Source organism: Hordeum vulgare, chromosome 3H (assembly GCF_904849725.1).
Source record: "Hordeum vulgare subsp. vulgare chromosome 3H, MorexV3_pseudomolecules_assembly, whole genome shotgun sequence".
Lineage (NCBI taxonomy): Eukaryota > Viridiplantae > Streptophyta > Magnoliopsida > Poales > Poaceae > Hordeum > Hordeum vulgare.
The window spans coordinates 312,732,423-312,751,665 of NC_058520.1; positions in this window are offsets into that span (position 1 = coordinate 312,732,423).

Sequence of the window (19,243 nt, forward strand, 5' to 3'; positions counted from 1 at the left end):
ACACTGACCTCAACAGGGCCTGACCAAAGGACCCTTTCGCCATCCCTCACATTGATCAAATCATTGACTCTACGGCAGGCTGCGAGCGACTATATTTCTGGATGCTTACTCAGGGTACCACCAGATAAAGATGGCTTTGGCTGATCAGGAGAAAACGTCATTTATAACTCCCTTTGGGGCCTTCTATTATGTGTCCATGCCGTTCGGGCTAAAGAGTGCAGGGGAGACTTATCAACGTTGCATCCAGAATTGCCTACACAGTGAGATCGGGCGCAATGTTCATGCCTACGTTGACGACATAGTGGTCACATCCAGAAGATAGATTCACTTTTCGAGGACCTCAAGGAGACTTTCGACAATTTGGGCGTGTACCAGATGAGGCTTAACCCTACCAAGTGTGTTTTTGGTGTTCCCGCAAGAAAGTTATTGGGCTTCTTGGTGTTAGAGTGAGGCATCAAAGCTAACCCAGATAAAATTGAAGCGATCACTTCGCTAGGCAAGCCGGCCAATGTCAATCAAGTTCAGCGCATGGCGGCTCGTATTGCGGCTCTAAGTCGTTTCATAAGTCGCCTTGGGGAGAAAGCCATCCGTCTTTGTGAGTTGCTAAGAAAACTGATCGCTTTGTCTGGACGTGTGAAGCCACTAAAGCTTTCGAATCCTTGAAGAAACAACTAGCTGAGCCGTCTATCTTAGTTGCTCCCAAAGTGGTCAGAATCGCGACTCGAGTCTTAGAATCTTACAACTTTCCGATCCGAACTAGCCCCTCAGATTCTATGATTTTGCTCATAGAATCTAAGTTTCTATGATCATGATAGTTATGATTCTACGATTCATGATCCTACCAACGGAGCTCCGATCCGATTCAGAATCGCAATTCTGACAACCTTCGCTGCTCCAACTGACAAAGAGCCTATGCTCTTGTACATTGCTGCCAACTCTAAAGCGGTAAGCGTTGTAGTGGTCGTTGAGCGCAAAGAGGAAGGGGAGAAATACCCGGTTCAAAGACCGGTCTACATTAGCAGCGAAGTTCTAAGCCTCTCCAAATAGCGCTACCTGCATTGTCAGAAGCTAGTCTTTGGGGTATTCATGGCGAGTCGGAAGTTGAAACATTACTTTCAAGAACATCCTATCACGGTGGTCCGTTCTGCCCCACTTGGTGATATCATACAGAACCGAGAGGCGACTTGGCGGATTGCAAAGTGGGCCATTGAGCTTGGACCCCATCATGTGAAATATACCCCTCGCACAACTATTAAGTCTCATGCATTAGTGGACTTCATCAACGATTGGACCGAGTTGCAAATTCCAGAAGACAGACCTGATCACACGTATTGGACTATCCATTTTGATGGGTCTAGGAAGTTAGAAGGCTCGGTGGCAGGCGTGGTGTTGACTTCGCCTCAGGGTGACAAGTTTTTCTATGTCCTCCAACTCATGTTCCCATGTACCAACAATGCGGCGGAGTATGAGGCCTTGCTTCATGGGTTACAAATCGCCAAAGAGATGAACCTCAGCCGAGTCAGATGTTTGGGCGACTCTGACCAAGTGGCACAACAAGTTTCTGGCACATGGGATTCAAGAGATCCCTTGATGGCGGCTTATAGGCGTGCTGTGTCGGACGTGGCGGGTCATTTTCATGGCTATCAGGTGGATCACATTGATCGTCAACTTAATGAGGCGGCAGATGCTCTTTCACGACTCGGTTCACAGCGTAAGCTGGTTCCCCCTAACGTCTTTTTGAATGTATTGCATAACCCATCAGTAAAACTGCCTTCAGAGGAAGACTTAGCGGTTCCTGATCCTAAGTCTCAACTTGTGGCGGCTCTCCGTGCTACCCCGGATTGGGAAATCCCCTACATGGCGTATCTGGCACGAGGCGAGTTACGTTCTGATGAGTTGTTTGTTTGCCAAATAGTCCGTCGATGCAAGTCCATGGTTGTACATAAAGGAGAGTTACAGAAGCGAAGCAATTCTGGAGTCTTTCAAAGGTGTGTCTCCTCTGAGGAAGGTTGTGCAATTCTAAATGAGATACATGCGGGTGACTGTGGTCATGACACCGGGTCATGCTCTCTTGTATCCAAAGCCTTTAGGCATGGGTTTTACTGGTTGACAGCTCATGCAGATGCTGAGATATAGTTCGCAGATGTGATGGTTGTAAAAAATTTGGAAGTCAGATGCATGTGTCAGCTCAGGAATTACGGATGATTCCAATTACATGGCCGTTTGCGGTCTGGGGGCTGGACATGGTTGGTCCTTTCAAGATGTCGTCCAATAAAAAGACTCCCCTCTTGGTGGCAGTTGACAAGTTTACCAAGTGGGTTGAAGCAGAGCCGTTTAGCAGATGTGATGCACACACGGCCGTCAATTTCCTCAAAAAGTTGATTTTTCGCTTCGGGTATCCTCATAGTATTATTATTAATAATGGTACTAATTTATCCAAAGGCACCATGCAAGTGTTTTGCGCAAACGAGCACATCCGGCTTGATGTTTCTGAAGTTGCACACCCCGACTCCAATGGACAGGCAAAAACCGCGAATCAAGAAATATTGCGAGGAATCAAGCCCCGACTTATGGTACCTCTGGAACGTACTCCGGGATGTTGGGTTGAAGAATTGCCTCAGTTTTATGGAGCATCAGAACCACCCCTAATCGGTCTACTGGTTTCACGCCCTTTTTCCTGGTCTACGGAGCAGAGGCAGTATTACCAAGTGACATCAGACACGACTCAGCAGGAGTCGCCACCTATGTGGAACAAGACAACGAGCTAGCACGTCAAGATTCGTTGGACGCCTTGGAGGAGGAACGTGATTTGGCTGCGTCATGATCTGTGATTTATCGACAAGACTTGTGACGCTATCACAGCCGCCGAGTCAAGAGCCGAGCTTTTCAAGAGGGTGACTTAGTGCTCCGGTTGATTCAGGATCATACTCGTATGCATAAGTTATCCCCTCCATGGGAAAGAACTTTTTTCATCGGCAAGAATCTCCACAACCGTTCATATTCCTTGGTGGATCTTCGCCCAGATAGGCCAACAACAGAGGTTGAGACAACCCGCCCATTGAACGTCGCCCACTTGCGGCCATACTATAGTTAGAACCACTGACTCCTTACCTATGTTTACGATTTTGAATTTGTAATCTCTTATTTTATATATAAAGCAATAAAGCCGGCGCCCACGAACTTCAGGGTCTTTTGCCGTTTCAGCTTCTTGAAAGCACGAGTCTTTATTGTTCCATAAGTCGTCCAAACATGGATGCTATGAGCATCAAAGAGCATAAGTCGCCACGTTGTGCTTATTTCAAAACTGGATGTTGATACGCCAAAGAGGACCAAAGTTGCCACGCTGCACGGTTCAAACATGGGCACCTTATATGGTTTTGAGAATTAAGCCGTCTTACTTAGGGGCTACTACGCTTCTGCAATCCTACGTCTGGGTTTTCCCTAATCATAGGTCATTTGGGGCTCCCACTCACTGAGTTCAACCTGAATACCCTCTTTCTAGCTAAAAATTAATGCATTACAATGGTTATACTGGACTGTGTGTTTGACAACTCGCCCTATGGTCCCATGTACTCTTGGCAAGTCAATCCACTTTTGGACCCCGAACTTGCCTTGGTTAAAACATGATAGGTACTGGCGAGAGTCGGCACATGGAAAATAGACAAACCATGGGTTCACTGAACGTGCTTTACTGAAGCCTGACTCGCGCCTGATCAGCCGGTCTAAACAACTTGGGCAGTTGCAAAAGCCTTCTTAGGGTAGCACTAGATTTTTGCAAACTCGTCCTATCATGTCATAACTCATTGAGCCGACGAACTTTATGACTATCTTTGTGGCATCGCCCAAAGGTTTCATACAAAATTATAACCCGCCGCAACTCACTGAGCCGGCCTATTGTTTTTTCTCTGATAAACAGGGCAAAGAACTTTTTTTGTCAAAACATGACAGCTTGGGGAAAAGAATTTCATATTGATGAAGGCTGAAACTTCCAAACACCATCGCAAGGTACGGTTATCATGCTGTTTTCCTGAATCCTAAGACTATTACATGGCTGAGTAGGCCATACCAGGAATCATATCCCAGTCATAAAAGGATCAAAATATACTTGGAGGATAAACTTTATGACAATTTGGTTCAAGTCGCCTCCGGGTTACCCTGCCTCGAGGTTTCGCCATTTTTGATGTGCAAGTCGCCCAATTTCCAATAGCAATTGGTCAAGGCGACGAGCTCGTCTTCATCAGTCAAGATGGTGGACAAATCAATGTCAAAGTCGAAACGATTCTTACGGCATCGTGGAGTCACACTAGTGACTTCATATGATGGAGGAGTCACCCTTTTGTTGTGTTCATCATAAGCCGCGTGGTATTTGCCTAAGTCTAGGTCGGCTGCTAGCTTCGTTGCAAAACGAGACTCTTTCACACAATGGTGGTAGTCCTCCTCGGTGAAATCTGACGCATCATCCTTTAATTATGGGAACCCACCGGCTACCTCTTCCGGCTTGAGTTCGAGAGCATAGGCCAAACACCGGCTTAGGGTGGTTAGCGCTCCTTTACAGGCGGCTGACCTTTTTAACTCCTCCACCTGAGGCGGTAGTGTTGACAAGCAACCCAGCATGTGTTTGATGGATCTTATGGGTTCCCTCTTGCCCATCACGGCCTTCATCGCCATCATACCACCTGCGTATAGCTGCTCTGTTAGAGTATAAATCGCTTTCAGCTTCAGTATGCAATCATTCTTCAGGGTGGCGGCTCGTGGACCTACGAGTGACAAAACAAAGATAATTAAAATTTGGAATATGCTTTGCAACACTTTTTTCAGACGAGGGTAATTGACCCTTACCAAATATAGCCTGGGTCATGGTGGAGATATGATGCTTCAAGCTGGAGAGTTCTTGAAGAGTGGCTTTCAGCTTTTCTTCGGTTTGTTCCGCTCGTTTCAAGATGGCGGCTTGTTCAACATGGGCCTTATCTTCGAACCTTTTGTGTTCGTCTTTCATTTTATCCATGTCAGTAAGGGCAAGACAAAAAATTTCTTCAGACTTAGCCTGAGCGTCCTGCTGTTCAGCTAAGCTCTCTTTTAAGCCAGCCACGATTGAGTCGGCCCCAGTCAAGGATTCCTGCAAAAAACATTGGGAAAGTAAGTTTCAGGACCATTGCAAGCAACATACCTCACACTTGGGGGCTAATGTATGACTCAATTCTTTTAAGGTCATAGCTTCATACAAGAACTGACTCATGTTTGAAAAGATGACCCGGCCCTTGGGGGCTACAGGTTGAAGAAATTTTATATTCAATTACAAGTTCAAGACCTGGCTCATCAGTCAAAATATGACCCGATCCTTGGGGGCGACATGTTGAAGAAATTTTATATTCAATTACAAGTTCAAGACCCGGCTCATCTTTCAAAAGATGACCCGGCCCTTGCGGGCTACAGGTTGAAGAAATTTTATATTCAATTACAAGATAAAGACCCGGCTCATCTTTGAAAAGATGACCCGACCCTTGGGGGCTACAGGTTGAAGTTGTTCTTTGTCAATATAAGTTCAAGACTCGACTCATCTTTCAAAAGATGACCCGACCATTGGGGGCTATAGGTTGAAGATTTTCTCTGCCAATATAAGTTCAAGACCCGGCTCATCTTTCAAAAGATGACCCGACCCTTGGGGGCTTAAGGTTGCAGAATGATACAAAAGTACAATTCATCATGAATGACCCATCCTTTCGAGGGCAAATGGGAGTATATATTAACAAAGATAAAGATGTCATACCTCATGTTTGATCCGCATCACGTTGGCCAGGCTTTTCTCCATCTCGCGGCTTGTTTCTAGGCGGCTCAAAAAACCGGAATATAATTCCTCAAACTCCAGTTTTTCATAATGAGGAAGCTCTGGCTTGGTGACATCCTTTTGTGCAAATGTTTGGGCATCTTTTCTCGTGTGTTTGGTTAACACCGCGGTTGCAGGCTTGGAATAACCAGTACCAGTGACAATGAGTGCATATGGATCTTCAGGCACCTTAGCAGGACTGGGCCGGTTGATGTTTTCACGCGCCTTAGCAGGACTGTGCCATAACCAGTACCAGGGCTTGTAGGCTCGACCCAGATATATGGAATATCATCAAAAATATTGTCATGAATTTCATCTATTTCTTATGGAGCCTCTGGGATGGAGGTGCCTTTACAACATGTTTCAACCACTTTGGGAGCTGAAGATGAGTCACCTGTTTTCCTTTTCTTTGCTTGTGCTCTGAGAAACAAAGGTACCAATGTTGTAACAAAGACATTGATGGTGGAATGAACATGTTAGTAAAGAAACTTACCCCTGAACATGAGTCATTGGGGGGAGAGTCGACATTGCTGAGTCGCCAGATGAAGGAGGTGAAACCTGATGAACAAGGATTCAACGATTGAGTAGATTGCGAGAATATCTTAGACAAGAAGGAAAGGATGCTCGCGGAAACATACCTCGCTTTGCCATTTTCAACCAGTTGTTCTTTCAGGTAAGCCGGACACTAGGTCTCCAGAATGGCTTCGATTATGATGTTTAGGTCTGTAACTCGCCTTCTTCAAAAGGAAATTGGGGTCCAGATGAGCATCTGGGTGAGACATGGGAACTTTCTTACAAATTCACCATATCGGCTTGGGGAGAGAAGAAGTTGAGTCGGAAGAAACGGAAATTACCTCGACATCTTCATCTTGGCTCTCATAGTCATCATCCTATAAACAAAGGCAGTAAAGCATAAGTGCAAGTCACAATGAAGCAATAAAGACGAGAAATTTTACCTACGACTGTACCTCAAAGGCTCGAGACTAGCCAACGACGTATGACTCTTTAACTACAGCTTTGCCCTTTCTCTTCTTCTTCGTCTTGGAGGGGTTTTTGTTGTCTTCTTGACAGTTGTCTTGGTTCTCCGGGTCCAAAACGCCGAATCCCTCTGATTAAACATGATGAAAGGTCCAGTCTCAGAAACATAAATGAGTATAGGGAAAGGTTCCATTTTGGAGGCGGGTTGTTTACCTCTGGAGCCTGGTTGGTCATGCAAAAGGGTTTGAGCCCAATTTTGGAGCAATTCTCAATAGGCTCGCCACATAGCGACTTTCTGATGTCAACAATGTATTTTTCCAAGAGCCTCACATTGTAAAAGCATTGGGGGTGGTTCAAGCCGCCATCATACTCACACATCAAACCATTTCAGCGGCTTAACGGCAGAATCCTCCACTCTACCCAGCAGTGGATCAGAACAATCCTGGTAGGACCGTTCGTGGTAAGGGCCCTCAGCTTACCAAAGATAGGGACAAGTGTGGCCTCCTCTTCTTCAGTCAATTTTTCGGGCAACTCGAAGTCCATAGGTAGGCGATCTTCCCTGAAGCATGATAGAGGGTTTTCATTGGATGGAGAAGTGTCGCGGCAGTAGAACCAAGTCTTTGCCCAACCTTTGGGATGACTAGGTAATGTGACACCCGGAAACCCGCATTCACGACGCCGATGAATATTGACTCCACCCAGGTCTAAGCTTGGTCCATGTGCAAACTCTGTCTGGTGGTTCAGATAGAAAAAGTTCTGAAACAATAACATGGTGGGCTCTATTTGCAGATAAGCCTCACATAATACTTGAAACTGGCAAAGGTTACTAACGGAATTTGGTCCCAAGTCTTGAGGATGAAGGTAGAAGAAATGCAGGGTGTCGCTACAAAACTTTGAGCCAGGCGGCTTGAAGCCTCACTCCAGGTGATCAGCAAACATGACTACCTCTCCTTTGGCGGGTTGGGGAATTGTTTCCCTGAAGGCAGTCCGCCACCCAATGATTTCCTTGGGATCTAGATTACCTGTTTTTACAAATTTATCAAGATAAGCATCGTTAACCTCTGTTGGCAGCCAGTTGCATTCCGAGATGGTTCCGAAAACTACAAAAAGAAAGAGCAAGGCGGGTTGTTAGGAACTACAGAGTGGCAACTCGCCAGCTAAATGAATGAAGATGTATCTACAAGGATATTATGACTCGCCATGAGGAAAGGAGGCGGGTTACGGCTCTAAAAGGTTTCATTAGGAATATTCTTGATTGAGGACAAACATGTTTTGAACATCAAGCGATAATTTATGGATCTACGGGTGATTCCAATGGAGAAAATGATGCTGGCCGAAGGATCAAACATTAAGAACATGAAAGAACACTACATGGTGTGAAGATCTATGAGCAACAGATGAGGAACGACGAATCGCTGGGGAAGATGACGAGGGCTACCGCAACTATCATTACATATATGGATCTACAATACCGTATCCGGATGGGTTAAAAGGCAAGAGGATACGGTGTTCGTGGACCTGTGGCGCTGCCCTAAGAAGTGCGGAGGTTCGGGATCTACTCCTAATGGAAGAAGGACACTTACGTGAAGGAATGACGAGATGTCGGGCGAAGATCGGGGAAGTCCCGCAACGGCGGCCGCACCCTCGATTGGCTCGGGAAGCAGCTGGACCGCGACGACCTACGACGAGACTTCGACGGTGACGAGGTGGTCGAGATATGAGCTTGAAGAAGATGATGCGGCCGAAGGGAAGAAATGGGGGTAGGTGGCGCCGCCCTCCCACTCCGCTGCGGCTATTTAAAGTCCTAGGGCAAGTCAGAAAACGGTAGGCGCAGAAATCGAGGCGACAGATTAAAAACCGAATATGATGGCACCTAAATTTTTGGGATGACGGGATAAGGACGAAAAAGGATCCGTCGGAAAGTGATGTCACCAGAATTCCAGGAATAGTGGAGAAGGTGACATCACCGACAAAGGACTTGGCGACTCAAGCAAATTGAGGAAGCTGGCGTCTTGTCACTCATTAAAACAAAGACAGAGGTGATATGAGTCATCGAAGATAAGAGTAAAGGTTTGTTGGCGTGAATAAATTCAAGTCAAACTGGGCCCTAATGTTGGGGATATTAGCTGCGATATGACCCGCCCTATTGGGCCGGGTGAGGAATGCGGCGACTCATACATCCATGGTCAATATAAGCCTTGGTGCAGGCCTGAGGCGTGTTGAGAGGTCTTTGTGAGAAGGCCGCTAGGGCCCATGCATGAGCCAGATGGCGGTTCAGGATTGATGAAGAAGATAAGTCGCCAAGGAGTTTCCCTGGCTTGGCGAACACGGAGACTTAGAGATATGGAAGGCCACGTTTTGTAACGTGGCCAGGACTTTGCAAACCCTAGGGCCTCGACCTATATATAAAGGCGAGTCTCTCGGGCAGATAGGTTAAGCTAGAAATCATCGAGAGCTAGGTCAGGAGAGTTACGCCCTACTTGTAATCGAATCCACCATTAATATACACAAAGAAGGACGTAGGCGTTTACCCTCCTCAAGAGGGGTCGAACCTGGGTTAATCTGAGTCTTGCTTCCGCTCACCCTCTTTGTGTCGCCACCAAGGTGCGATGGCTCCTTCACTAAGTCCTTTCACGAGGACATCTTCCGTGACAAAACCACGACACTAGGTCTGGCTCTTCCCTAATCATAGGTCACTTGGGGGCTTCTACTCACTGAGTTCAGCCTGAATACCCTCTTGGCTAGCAAAAATTAACGCATTACAATGGTTATACTGGACTGTGTGTTTGGAGACCCACCCTATGGTCCCATGTACTCTTGGTGAGTCAATAAACATTTTGGACCCTGAACTTGCCTTGGTTAAAACATGAAAGGTTCTAGCGAGAGCCGGCACATGGAAAATAGACAAACCATGGGTTCACTGAACCTGCTTCAGTGAAGCTTGACTTGCGCGTGATCAGCCGATCTAAACAACTCGGGTTGTTGCAAAAGCCTTCTTGGGGTATCACTAGAGTCTTGCAAACTCGTCCTATCCTATCGGTACTCATTGAGCCGACGAACTTTATGACTATATTTGTGGCACAGCCCAAAGGTTCCATAAAAAATTATAACCCGCCGCGACTCACCGAGCCGACCTATTGTTTTTCTGTGATAAACAGGGCAAAGATCTTTTTTGTCAAACATGACAAAGCATTGGGAAAAGCGATTCATATTAATGAAGGCTGAAACTTCCAAACACCATCACAAGGTACGGTTATCATACTGTTTTCCAAAATCCTAGACTATTACATGGCTCAACACGCCATACCAGGAATCATAGCCCTGCCATGAAGGATCAAAATATACTTTGAGGATAAACTTCATGTATGTTTGGTTTAAGCCGCCTCCTGGCTATCCTGCCTCGAGCTTTCGCCATCTTCGATCTTTAAGTCGCCCAATTTACAAATGAAAATTGGTCAAGGCAAGGAACTCGTCTTCATCAGTCAAGACGGTGGACAGATCAACGTCAAAATCGAAAGGATTCTTACGACGTCGCGGAGTCAGGCTGGTGATTTCGTTGTCACACCCTGTTTTCACTACCACTTTCTATGTAATGCAAAAATCTGAGCTTGTTAAAACTTTTTCAAAACTAATGTTGTGAGTGCCATGGTTGTCATTGTATGCTTGTGTGTTTGATCATGTGATGATAAAAACCCCATTTCACAATATTGAGTTGTTTCAAAAAACTTTTTTCTGATTTCTGATCAAGGTAAAACCCTAGATTGAGTTGCAGTACATGCCCTTGATGGCAAGGAGTGTTCTTAACCAAAGTTGGTGATCTGATTTTAGCTTTATTTTAGTGCTCCAAAAACACAAAATAATTATTTTTAGAATTGTTTTCTTAATTTATTTAAATGTCCATTTCTGAGGCCAGAAATGGTATTCCTACATGGAAAAATACTTTTCTGCCTTAGAAAAATCTGACTAAATTTGGAGATGATCAGAAGGACATATATTTTACATACATAAGATTTTAAACCCCTATTAATATTATAATTATTTGAGCAAAACCGTGAAAACCATTTCTGTTTGTTTTGACTTTTCGAAATATTTTGAAAGGAAATATTCTCAATAAATCCTAGAAAATTCCAGTGGTATCACTGATCCATATTTGGTGTCCACATAAAGTTTCACTTTGATCCAAGGTGATTAAGGACCCCAAATAACTGCAAAACCCCTTCTGTCCAGATTGAAGTTAGAGCAACTCTACATAGCAAAGTTTGTCCAATAATGTTTAAACTTTGCAGCAGTGCCTAATACCTCAAATGAGGGTTCCACACCAAAAATGGGATTTGTGGGAATTAGTTTGCCCACACTCTCTTTGGAAGGGACAGATCTGGTCAAATGGTGAAGTTTTCAAGTTTACAAAGCTAAACTTGTCCAATGGAGCTCAAACTTGGTGAAACCCCATGTTGTAGCACCAAAACCAAACCTGTTAAGTTGCAGCACCAGTGGTGGGGTGCAACCCCCTCAAACCACTATCGAGCACCTTTTGACAGATGGGTAAAAGCCCCTTTAAACCATAGCTAAAGCCAACCCCTTTTCTCCAAACTCTCATATTAGGTGGCCAATATCAATGCCCAGCTCCAGTCAACTGGCCCCTCTCTGGTTCAAAGTACAAATGCCAAAAATCCCAATCTAAGCTTCAGCTCAAAGCTGACAACACATGTTTCTCTTGTCTCCCTTGACAGGTCGAAGCTCCCGCGGGACTTCAACGGCTAGCCTTATCCCAGTCTGTGCCCATGACATGCTAGACATGTCCAAAGCACCTCAAAGCGCACCAGCATGTCGTGGCATGCCAAAACTATGCTCTGGGCTCGCTACAGGAAGCCACGGAGGTGGGGGCGACGCTGTCGGCCAGTTCCAGCTTCCGCCGAGGTGTCCAACCTCTTCCCCGCCAACTCCTCTGCATCGAGCAACCATCAGGGCCCCACCTCTCCCGCGCTCGAGCTTGTGCGACGCGTGCCCGCGCGCACCAGTATCGGCCAAAGTTGTGCGTCCACTGATGCTCGATTCCCCTCTATCTCCCTCTGTTGCAGATGGTTCTGGCAGTCCAAAACCACGTCCTAAGACTATGCTTTCGACCCCATCTCATCTCTGCACCCCATGTGCGCCATGGTGAGTCACTAGCGCTCTCGAATCGGCTCACCGTCGCGGGCCTATTTATAGCCCTCCCCCTCGCTCCAATTCCCTTAAGACAGCTTCTCCACGACCACTAGCACCTCCCTAGCCTCCCCAGCAAGCCAGCAGAGCCTCGGTGCTCGAGATCGACCAAGGCCCCTCCGCCTCGGAGCTTTGGTCGATCTCTGGCTACACGACGGGTCCTGCGTCCCTCGACCCACCAAAACAATCCCCTCGACCTCAGGAAGCTTTCCCCCAACTTTCCCAAGCATTTCCGTGCTCCTAGATACCCTCTCGACCACCTCTGGAAACTGCTCCGCCACGGCCTCCTCGTCGCCGATGAACCCGAGGCTCTCCGTCGTTGTTCTTACCACCAGCAGGTAGGCGGCGACAAGCCAGACCCATTTCTATCCTTGTTGGGGCCAGAGGACGTCGGCAGCCTCGCCGGCGTGCTCCTCCTCCTCTCTATGAGAGGTAGGAGCTAACCCCGATAGGTGTGCCCCACCTGTCGGTGGCCCAGCCCCCTCCCCCTCGTTGCCCGCAGCCGCTGACTGCAGGGCCCCGCACATCAGGTTCAAACCTGATGGCGCGCGCGCATGGGCAGGCTGTCGGCTGGCCTTTGGGCCGGCCCTGTTCCAGGCCACGCCAGGCCAGGGACTTAGCCCATTTTTCTTTTGTTTTAAATCTGGTTTTTCAAATATTTTTATAAAAACATTTAACTAGTGTAAAAATACAAAATTTTCACTAATATTCTTCTAAAAATGTTAAGTATTCAATAAGACCATTGGTTGAATTTTTCAGCAACTATTCTGTTTTACAATAATAAAAAGGATTAAGTTTGAATAGTTTTGCTTCTGTTTAATTGATTTTAAAAATGTTCCTTCATTGGAATCAGAGGCAAATATTTTTTTAAATGACTTTGTGGTCTGTTTTTGAGTGAGCTATTTCTTATATTCCTTTGACGACGATAGAAAATCCGTGTGACGAGGGAATTGGAGCGGAAGACCTTGAAGACCCCGGATACCTAGCTGACCAAGGCAAGCAGCCCTTTGACCATGACTGAGCATATGTTATATTGCATGTTGGTATAGCAAGTATTTCCGTTGCATATGATCACAAGTGCCGGTAAATCATTGAGGTGATGTTACCGATGGCTCCTCCGAAGCACACGCATTAAGCTTGATCCTACCACCTATGAGGGTGATGCTAGTATCATCTTGACAAGTAAAGTTAGAGTAATATTAGCATGAGCATGTTGTTGGTATAAATCAAAGATTTATGAAAACCCCGTCGGGTGCCACTAATGTTCGAGGGTGATGATGAGTTAGGTGGCCACTTTTGGTGAAGTGGTGCACCAGGTATTGTGTGAGTATGGTTTCAGAAATGGGATTAGATTTATGATGTGTCGACCATCCCAACCATACATGTACAACCACGTTACCCCTTATGGGACAAGGCTATGTTGATTACTCTAGTTGGTTCTTGCAAATGGCCACATTACTAGTGGTGGGAGTGCTATGTGGTCACCCTCGTGATGGGGTCTTGCCAGGTAGGGCGACTATGCCATTTTTATGTGTTCCATGCACACCGTTGGTCCCTGCATGGTTGATACTTTCCATAGTCGGTGCGCGTAATACATACAACATGTGGGCTCAGTACCAATCGAGTGGACCTCTTTGTCTAGTATTGTCAGGAGAAAGGCATTGATCAGGTACTTACCTCGGGTATGTTATATACCGCGAGTCGTGGTTGACACGGAAGTTTCCCGGATCTCGTGGGTCCAGCGTACTACCTCTGCATAGTGTAAAACTATTCAAATAGTCGTGTCCACGGTCAAGGACAGTTGGGTGGTGCTGCTTGAACTACGTACAGTTGTTTCCGCATAAACCAAGTGGGTGTGAGTTGTGATAAAAAGGAGTTATTATGAAAGTAATGATATGACCAAGTTTGGTGACTTGGCATATTGGTGAGCCTGGATGGTTCAGCCCATGGCAGATATATTGATATTTGTAACCTGTTCTTCAGAAATAATTCTTTCACTTGATGCATATTCATGATCATTACCACCCAAATGATTTTCACCAAAGATGCATGTTATTGTTATCCTTCACTTTCATTGTTCATATCATGGGCTGTTTGCGAGTACATTCAAAAGTACTCATTGGCTTGCCACTGGTTACATTATTGACGAGACATGGAAGGACCGGAGTTTGGAGATGAGTACGTCTTCGGAGACGCCCCTGCGAACTAGGACGCTTTCGAGTCAGAATGCCTGTTGGTATAGGCTTGATGGCATGGGCACCCGCTTAGCCCCTATGATTTCCGCTATTAGTTGTATCAATATGATTTGGATTAGGACCTACCCTGTGAACTTGACCATTCGGTCATGTGATGTAATAATTCGGTACTTGGATGTAAGACTCTTATTATTCAGTATCTGTGTGTTCGGTGAGCATTGATCTCTGGGATCACTGAGCACGTTCATTCGGCGGTCTTGACTTGTAAGTCGGTGTCCCCACATTCATACAAAGGAGGAGTCACCCTTTTTCTTTGTTCATCATAAGCCGCGTGGTATTTTCCTAAATATGGGCCGGCCGCTAGTTGAGTCGCCGCAAAGCGAGACTCCTTGACACAATGGTGGTAGTCTTCCTTAGTGAAATCTGACGCATCATCCTTCAGGTCTGGAAATACACCAGCTACCTCTTCCGGCTTATGTTCTGGGGCATAGGCCAAACACCGGCTTAGGGTGGTTAGTGCTCCTTTACGGGCGGCTGACCTTTTTAGCTCCTCTATCTGGGGCGGCAGTGTTGACAAGCAACCCAGCATATGCTTAAAGGATTTTATAGGTTCCCTGTTGCCCATAAGAGCATTCATAGTCATCATACCGCCAGTATATAGTTGCTTTGTCAAAGAATAGATCGCTTTCAGCTTTAGAATGCAGTCATTCTGAAGTGTGGCGGCTCGTGGACCTACAGGTGGCAAAACAGGATAATTAGTGGTTGCAATATTGTATGTAGCACTTTTCAGAAGAAGGTAATTGACCCTTACAAATTATGGCTTGGGTCATGGTGGAGATGTGACGCTTCAAGCCGGAAAGTTCTTAAACGACGGCCTTCAGATTCTCTTCGGCCTGTTCCGCCCATTTCAAAATGGCGGCTTGCTCGGCATGGGCTTTATCTTCAAACATTTTGTGCTCTGCTTTCATTTTTTCCATGTCAATAAGGGCAAGACGAAACTTTTCTTCAAACTTAGCCCGAGCTTCCTGCTGCTCAACTAAGCTTTCCTTCAAGCCGGCCACGGTTGAGTCGGCCCGAGTCAAGGATTCATGCAACAAACATTGGGGAAGCAAGTTTCAGGACCTTCGCAAGCAACATCCCTGACACTTGGGGGCTAATGTATGACTCAATTCTTCTAAGGTCATACCTTCAAACAAGACCAGGCTCATATTTCAAAAGATGACCCGGCCCTTGGGGGCTACAGGTTGAAGAAATTTTTTGTTCCAATTCCAAGTTCAAGATCCGGTTCATCTTTCAAAAGATGACTCCGCCCTTGGGGGCTACAGGTTGAAGAATTTTTTTATTCAATTACAAGTTCAAGACCCGGCTCATCTTTCAAAAGATGACCCGCCCTTGGGGGCTATAGGTTGAAGAATTTTTTTGTTCAATTACAAGTTAAAAGACCAGGCTCATCTTTCAAAAGATGACCCGGCCCTTGGGGGCTACAGGTTGAAGCTGTTTTTCCAACTATAAGTTCAAGACCCTGCTCATCTTTACAAAGATGACCCGACCCTTGGGGGCTACACATTGAAGAATGATACAAATGCACGATTCATCATGGATGACCCGTCCTTTGGAGGGATAACGGGAGGATATATCAATAGTAATAAAAGATTTCATACCTCATGTTTGATCCGCATCAGGTTGGCCAGGCTTTTTCCATCTCGTGGCTGGTCTCCAGGCGGCTCACAGAACCAGAATATAGTTCCTCAAACTCATTTTTTCATAATGAGGAAGCTTCAGCTTGGTGATATCCTTCTCTGCAAATACTTGGGCATCTTTTGGTGTGTGTTTGGTTAACACAACGGTTGCAGGTTTAGAATAACCAGTACCAGTAACGATGACTGCGTCTGGATCTTCAGGCGCCTTAGAAGGATTGGGCGGGTTGATGTTTTCATTCACCTACTTTTTAGGACTTGAAGGGTTGAACCGGATATCAGGATCATCACCAAAAATATCGTCGCAAACTTCAACTGATTCTTCTGGAGCCTATGGGACTAAGGTACCCATACCAGCCGCTTCAGCCGCTTTGGGAGTCGATCATGAGTCGCCGATTTTCCTTTTCTTTGCTTTCGCTCGGAGAAAAAATGGCACCAATGTTGGGACAAATATATTAACATTTGAAAGAACATGTTAGTAAAGGAACTTACCCCTGAAGATGAATCATTGGGGGGAGAGTCGACATTGCTGAATCGCGAGATGAAGGAGGTGAAACCTGATGGATAAGGATTCAAAGATTGGGTAAGTCGTGAAAATATCTTATGCAAGAAAGAAAAGATGCTTGCGGTAACATACCTCGTTCTGCCGTTTGCGACCAGTTGTTCTCCCGGGCAAGCTGGACACTAGGTCTCCGGAATGGCTTCAAGTGTGACGTTTAGGTGTATAACTCGCCTTCTTCAAAAGGAAATTGGGATCCAGATGAGCATTCGGGTGAGACATGCGAACTTTCCTACAAATTCGCCTGGCCGACTTGGGGAGAGAAGAAGTTGAGTCAGAAGAAACAGAAATTACCCTGACATCTTCATCTTGGCTCTCAAAATCATCATCCTATAAACAGAGGTAGTAAAGCATAAGTGCAAAGTCAGAATGAACCAGTAAAGACAAGAGAAATTTTACCTCTGACTATTCTTCGGCGGCCCGAGACTTTCCACCAACGGATGACTCTTTTGCTCTAGCTTTGCGTTTGCCCTTCTTCTTCATCTTGGGGGCGGGTTTGGTTGTTTTCTTGGCGGTTGTCTAGGGTCTTCGGGTCAAAAACGCCGAATCCCTCTAATTAAACACAATGAAAGGCTCAATATCAAAAACATGAATGAGTATATGGAAAAGTTAAAAGGGCGACCCGGTTTGTTTACCTCCGGAGCCGGGTTGGTGACGCAAAAAGGTTAAAGACCAATTTTGGAGCATTTCTCAATAGGCTCGCCACATAGCTTCTTTATATTATCAACAATCTCTTCTTCCAAAAGACTCACATTGTAAAAGCATTGGGGGTGGTCCAAGTCATCATTATATCCACGCATCAAACCATCTCGGTGGCTTAAGGGCAGAATTCTCCACTCTACCCAGCAGCGGATCAGAGCAATCCTGGTAAGACCATTGGTAGTAAGGGCCTTCAGCGTTGCAAATATAGGGACAAATGTGGCTTCCTCTAGTTCAGTTATCTTTTCCGGCAACTTGAAGTCCATGGGTATGCGTTCTTCCCTGAAGCCTGGCAAAGGGTTCTCATTGGATGGAGAGGTGTCGTGGCAGTAGAACCAAGTCTTCGCCAAACCTTTGGGATGACTAGGCAATGTAACGGCCGGAAAGCCGCATTCATGACGCTGTTGAATATTGACTCCACCAGGCTCTAAGCTAGGCCCGTTGGCAAACTCCGTCTGGAGGTTCAGATAGAAAAATTTCTGGAACAACAATGCAGTGGGCTCTATTTGCAGATAAGCCTCACAGAATAGTTGGAATTGACAAAGGTTACTGATGGAATTTGGCCCCAAGTCTTGGGGATGAAGGTTGAAGAAGTGCAAGGCATCTCTCAAAAATATCGAGTCGGGCGGCTTGAAGCCTCACTCCAGGTGATCAGCAAAAATGACTACTTCCCCTTCGGCGGGTTGAGGAATTGTTTCCCCCAAGGCGGTCCGCCACCCAATGACTTCCTTGGGATCAAGGTTACCCGTTTTCACAAATTTATCAAGATAAGCATCGTTGACCTCTGTTGCCAGCCAGTTACATTTCGAGATGGTACCCATAACTACAAAAAGAAAGAGATGGGCGGGTTGTCAGAATCTACGGAATGGTAACTTGCTGGCTAACGATCAGGAACATATCTACAAGGATGTTGTAACTCGCCGTAGCAAAAGGGGGCGGGTTGTGGCTCTGAAAGTTTCCTTAAGAATATTCTTAATTGGGGACAAACATGTTCCTAACATCGGGAGATAATATACGGATCTACGGGTAGTTCCAATTGAGAAAATAAAGCTGGCCAGAAATTCAGGTGCTAAGAACACAAGAACACTACGAAAAACAGTGTGTGAATCTATGAGAAATGGAGGTGGAATACCACTTGCTGGGGGACACGATGGAACTACCGCAATTATCACTACATGGAAGGATCTACAATGTCATACCTAGACGGATTAAAAGGTAAGTGGATATGGCATTCATGCAGTCCCAGTGCTGCCCTAAGAAATAAAGGGGTTCGAGATCTATCTCTAATGGAAGAGGGGAACTTACCTCAAGAAGGAAGGAGATGCCGGAAGAAGGTTGCAGAGGGTCCGCAACGCCGACTGCACCCCAGATTGGCCTAGGAAATGGCAGGACCACGATGACTTGAGATAGAGCTTCGGTGATGGCGAGGTGGTCGAGACGCGAGCTTGAGGAAGACGATGCGGCCGAAGAGGAATAGGGGTAGGTGGCGATGCCCTTCCATTGCCCTGCGACTATTTAAAGGCCTAGGGCAAGGACAAAACAGAAGGCACGGGAATCGAGGCAAAAAATTGAAAACTCAAAATGATGATGCCTAGATTTTCGGGATGACATGATAAAGACGAAAAAGATCCGTTGGTAAGTGATGTCACCAAAATCCCAGGAATAGTGGAAAAGGTGATGTCACCAAAAAATGACGTGGCGACTCAAGCAAATTGAGAAGGTTGGCGGCTTGTCACTTATTAAAGAAATGAGGGAGGTAATATGAGTCACCGAAGATAATCATAAAGGTTTGTTGGCGTGAATAAATTTAAGTCAATCTGGGGCCTAATGTTGGGGATATTACTTGCGGTATGACCCGCCCTGCTGGGCCGGGTCAGGAAAGCGGCGACTCATATATACATGATCAGTAGTAGCCTTGGTTCGGGCCTGAGGCCTGCAGGGAGATCTTCATCGGTGGGATGCCTAGGCCCATGAGCCAGATGCGGTTCAGGATTGATGGAGAAGATGTGTCGTGGTTTTGTCACGGCAGATGTCCTCGTGAAAGGACTTAGTACTGGAGCCATCGCACCTTGGTGGCGACTCAAGGGGT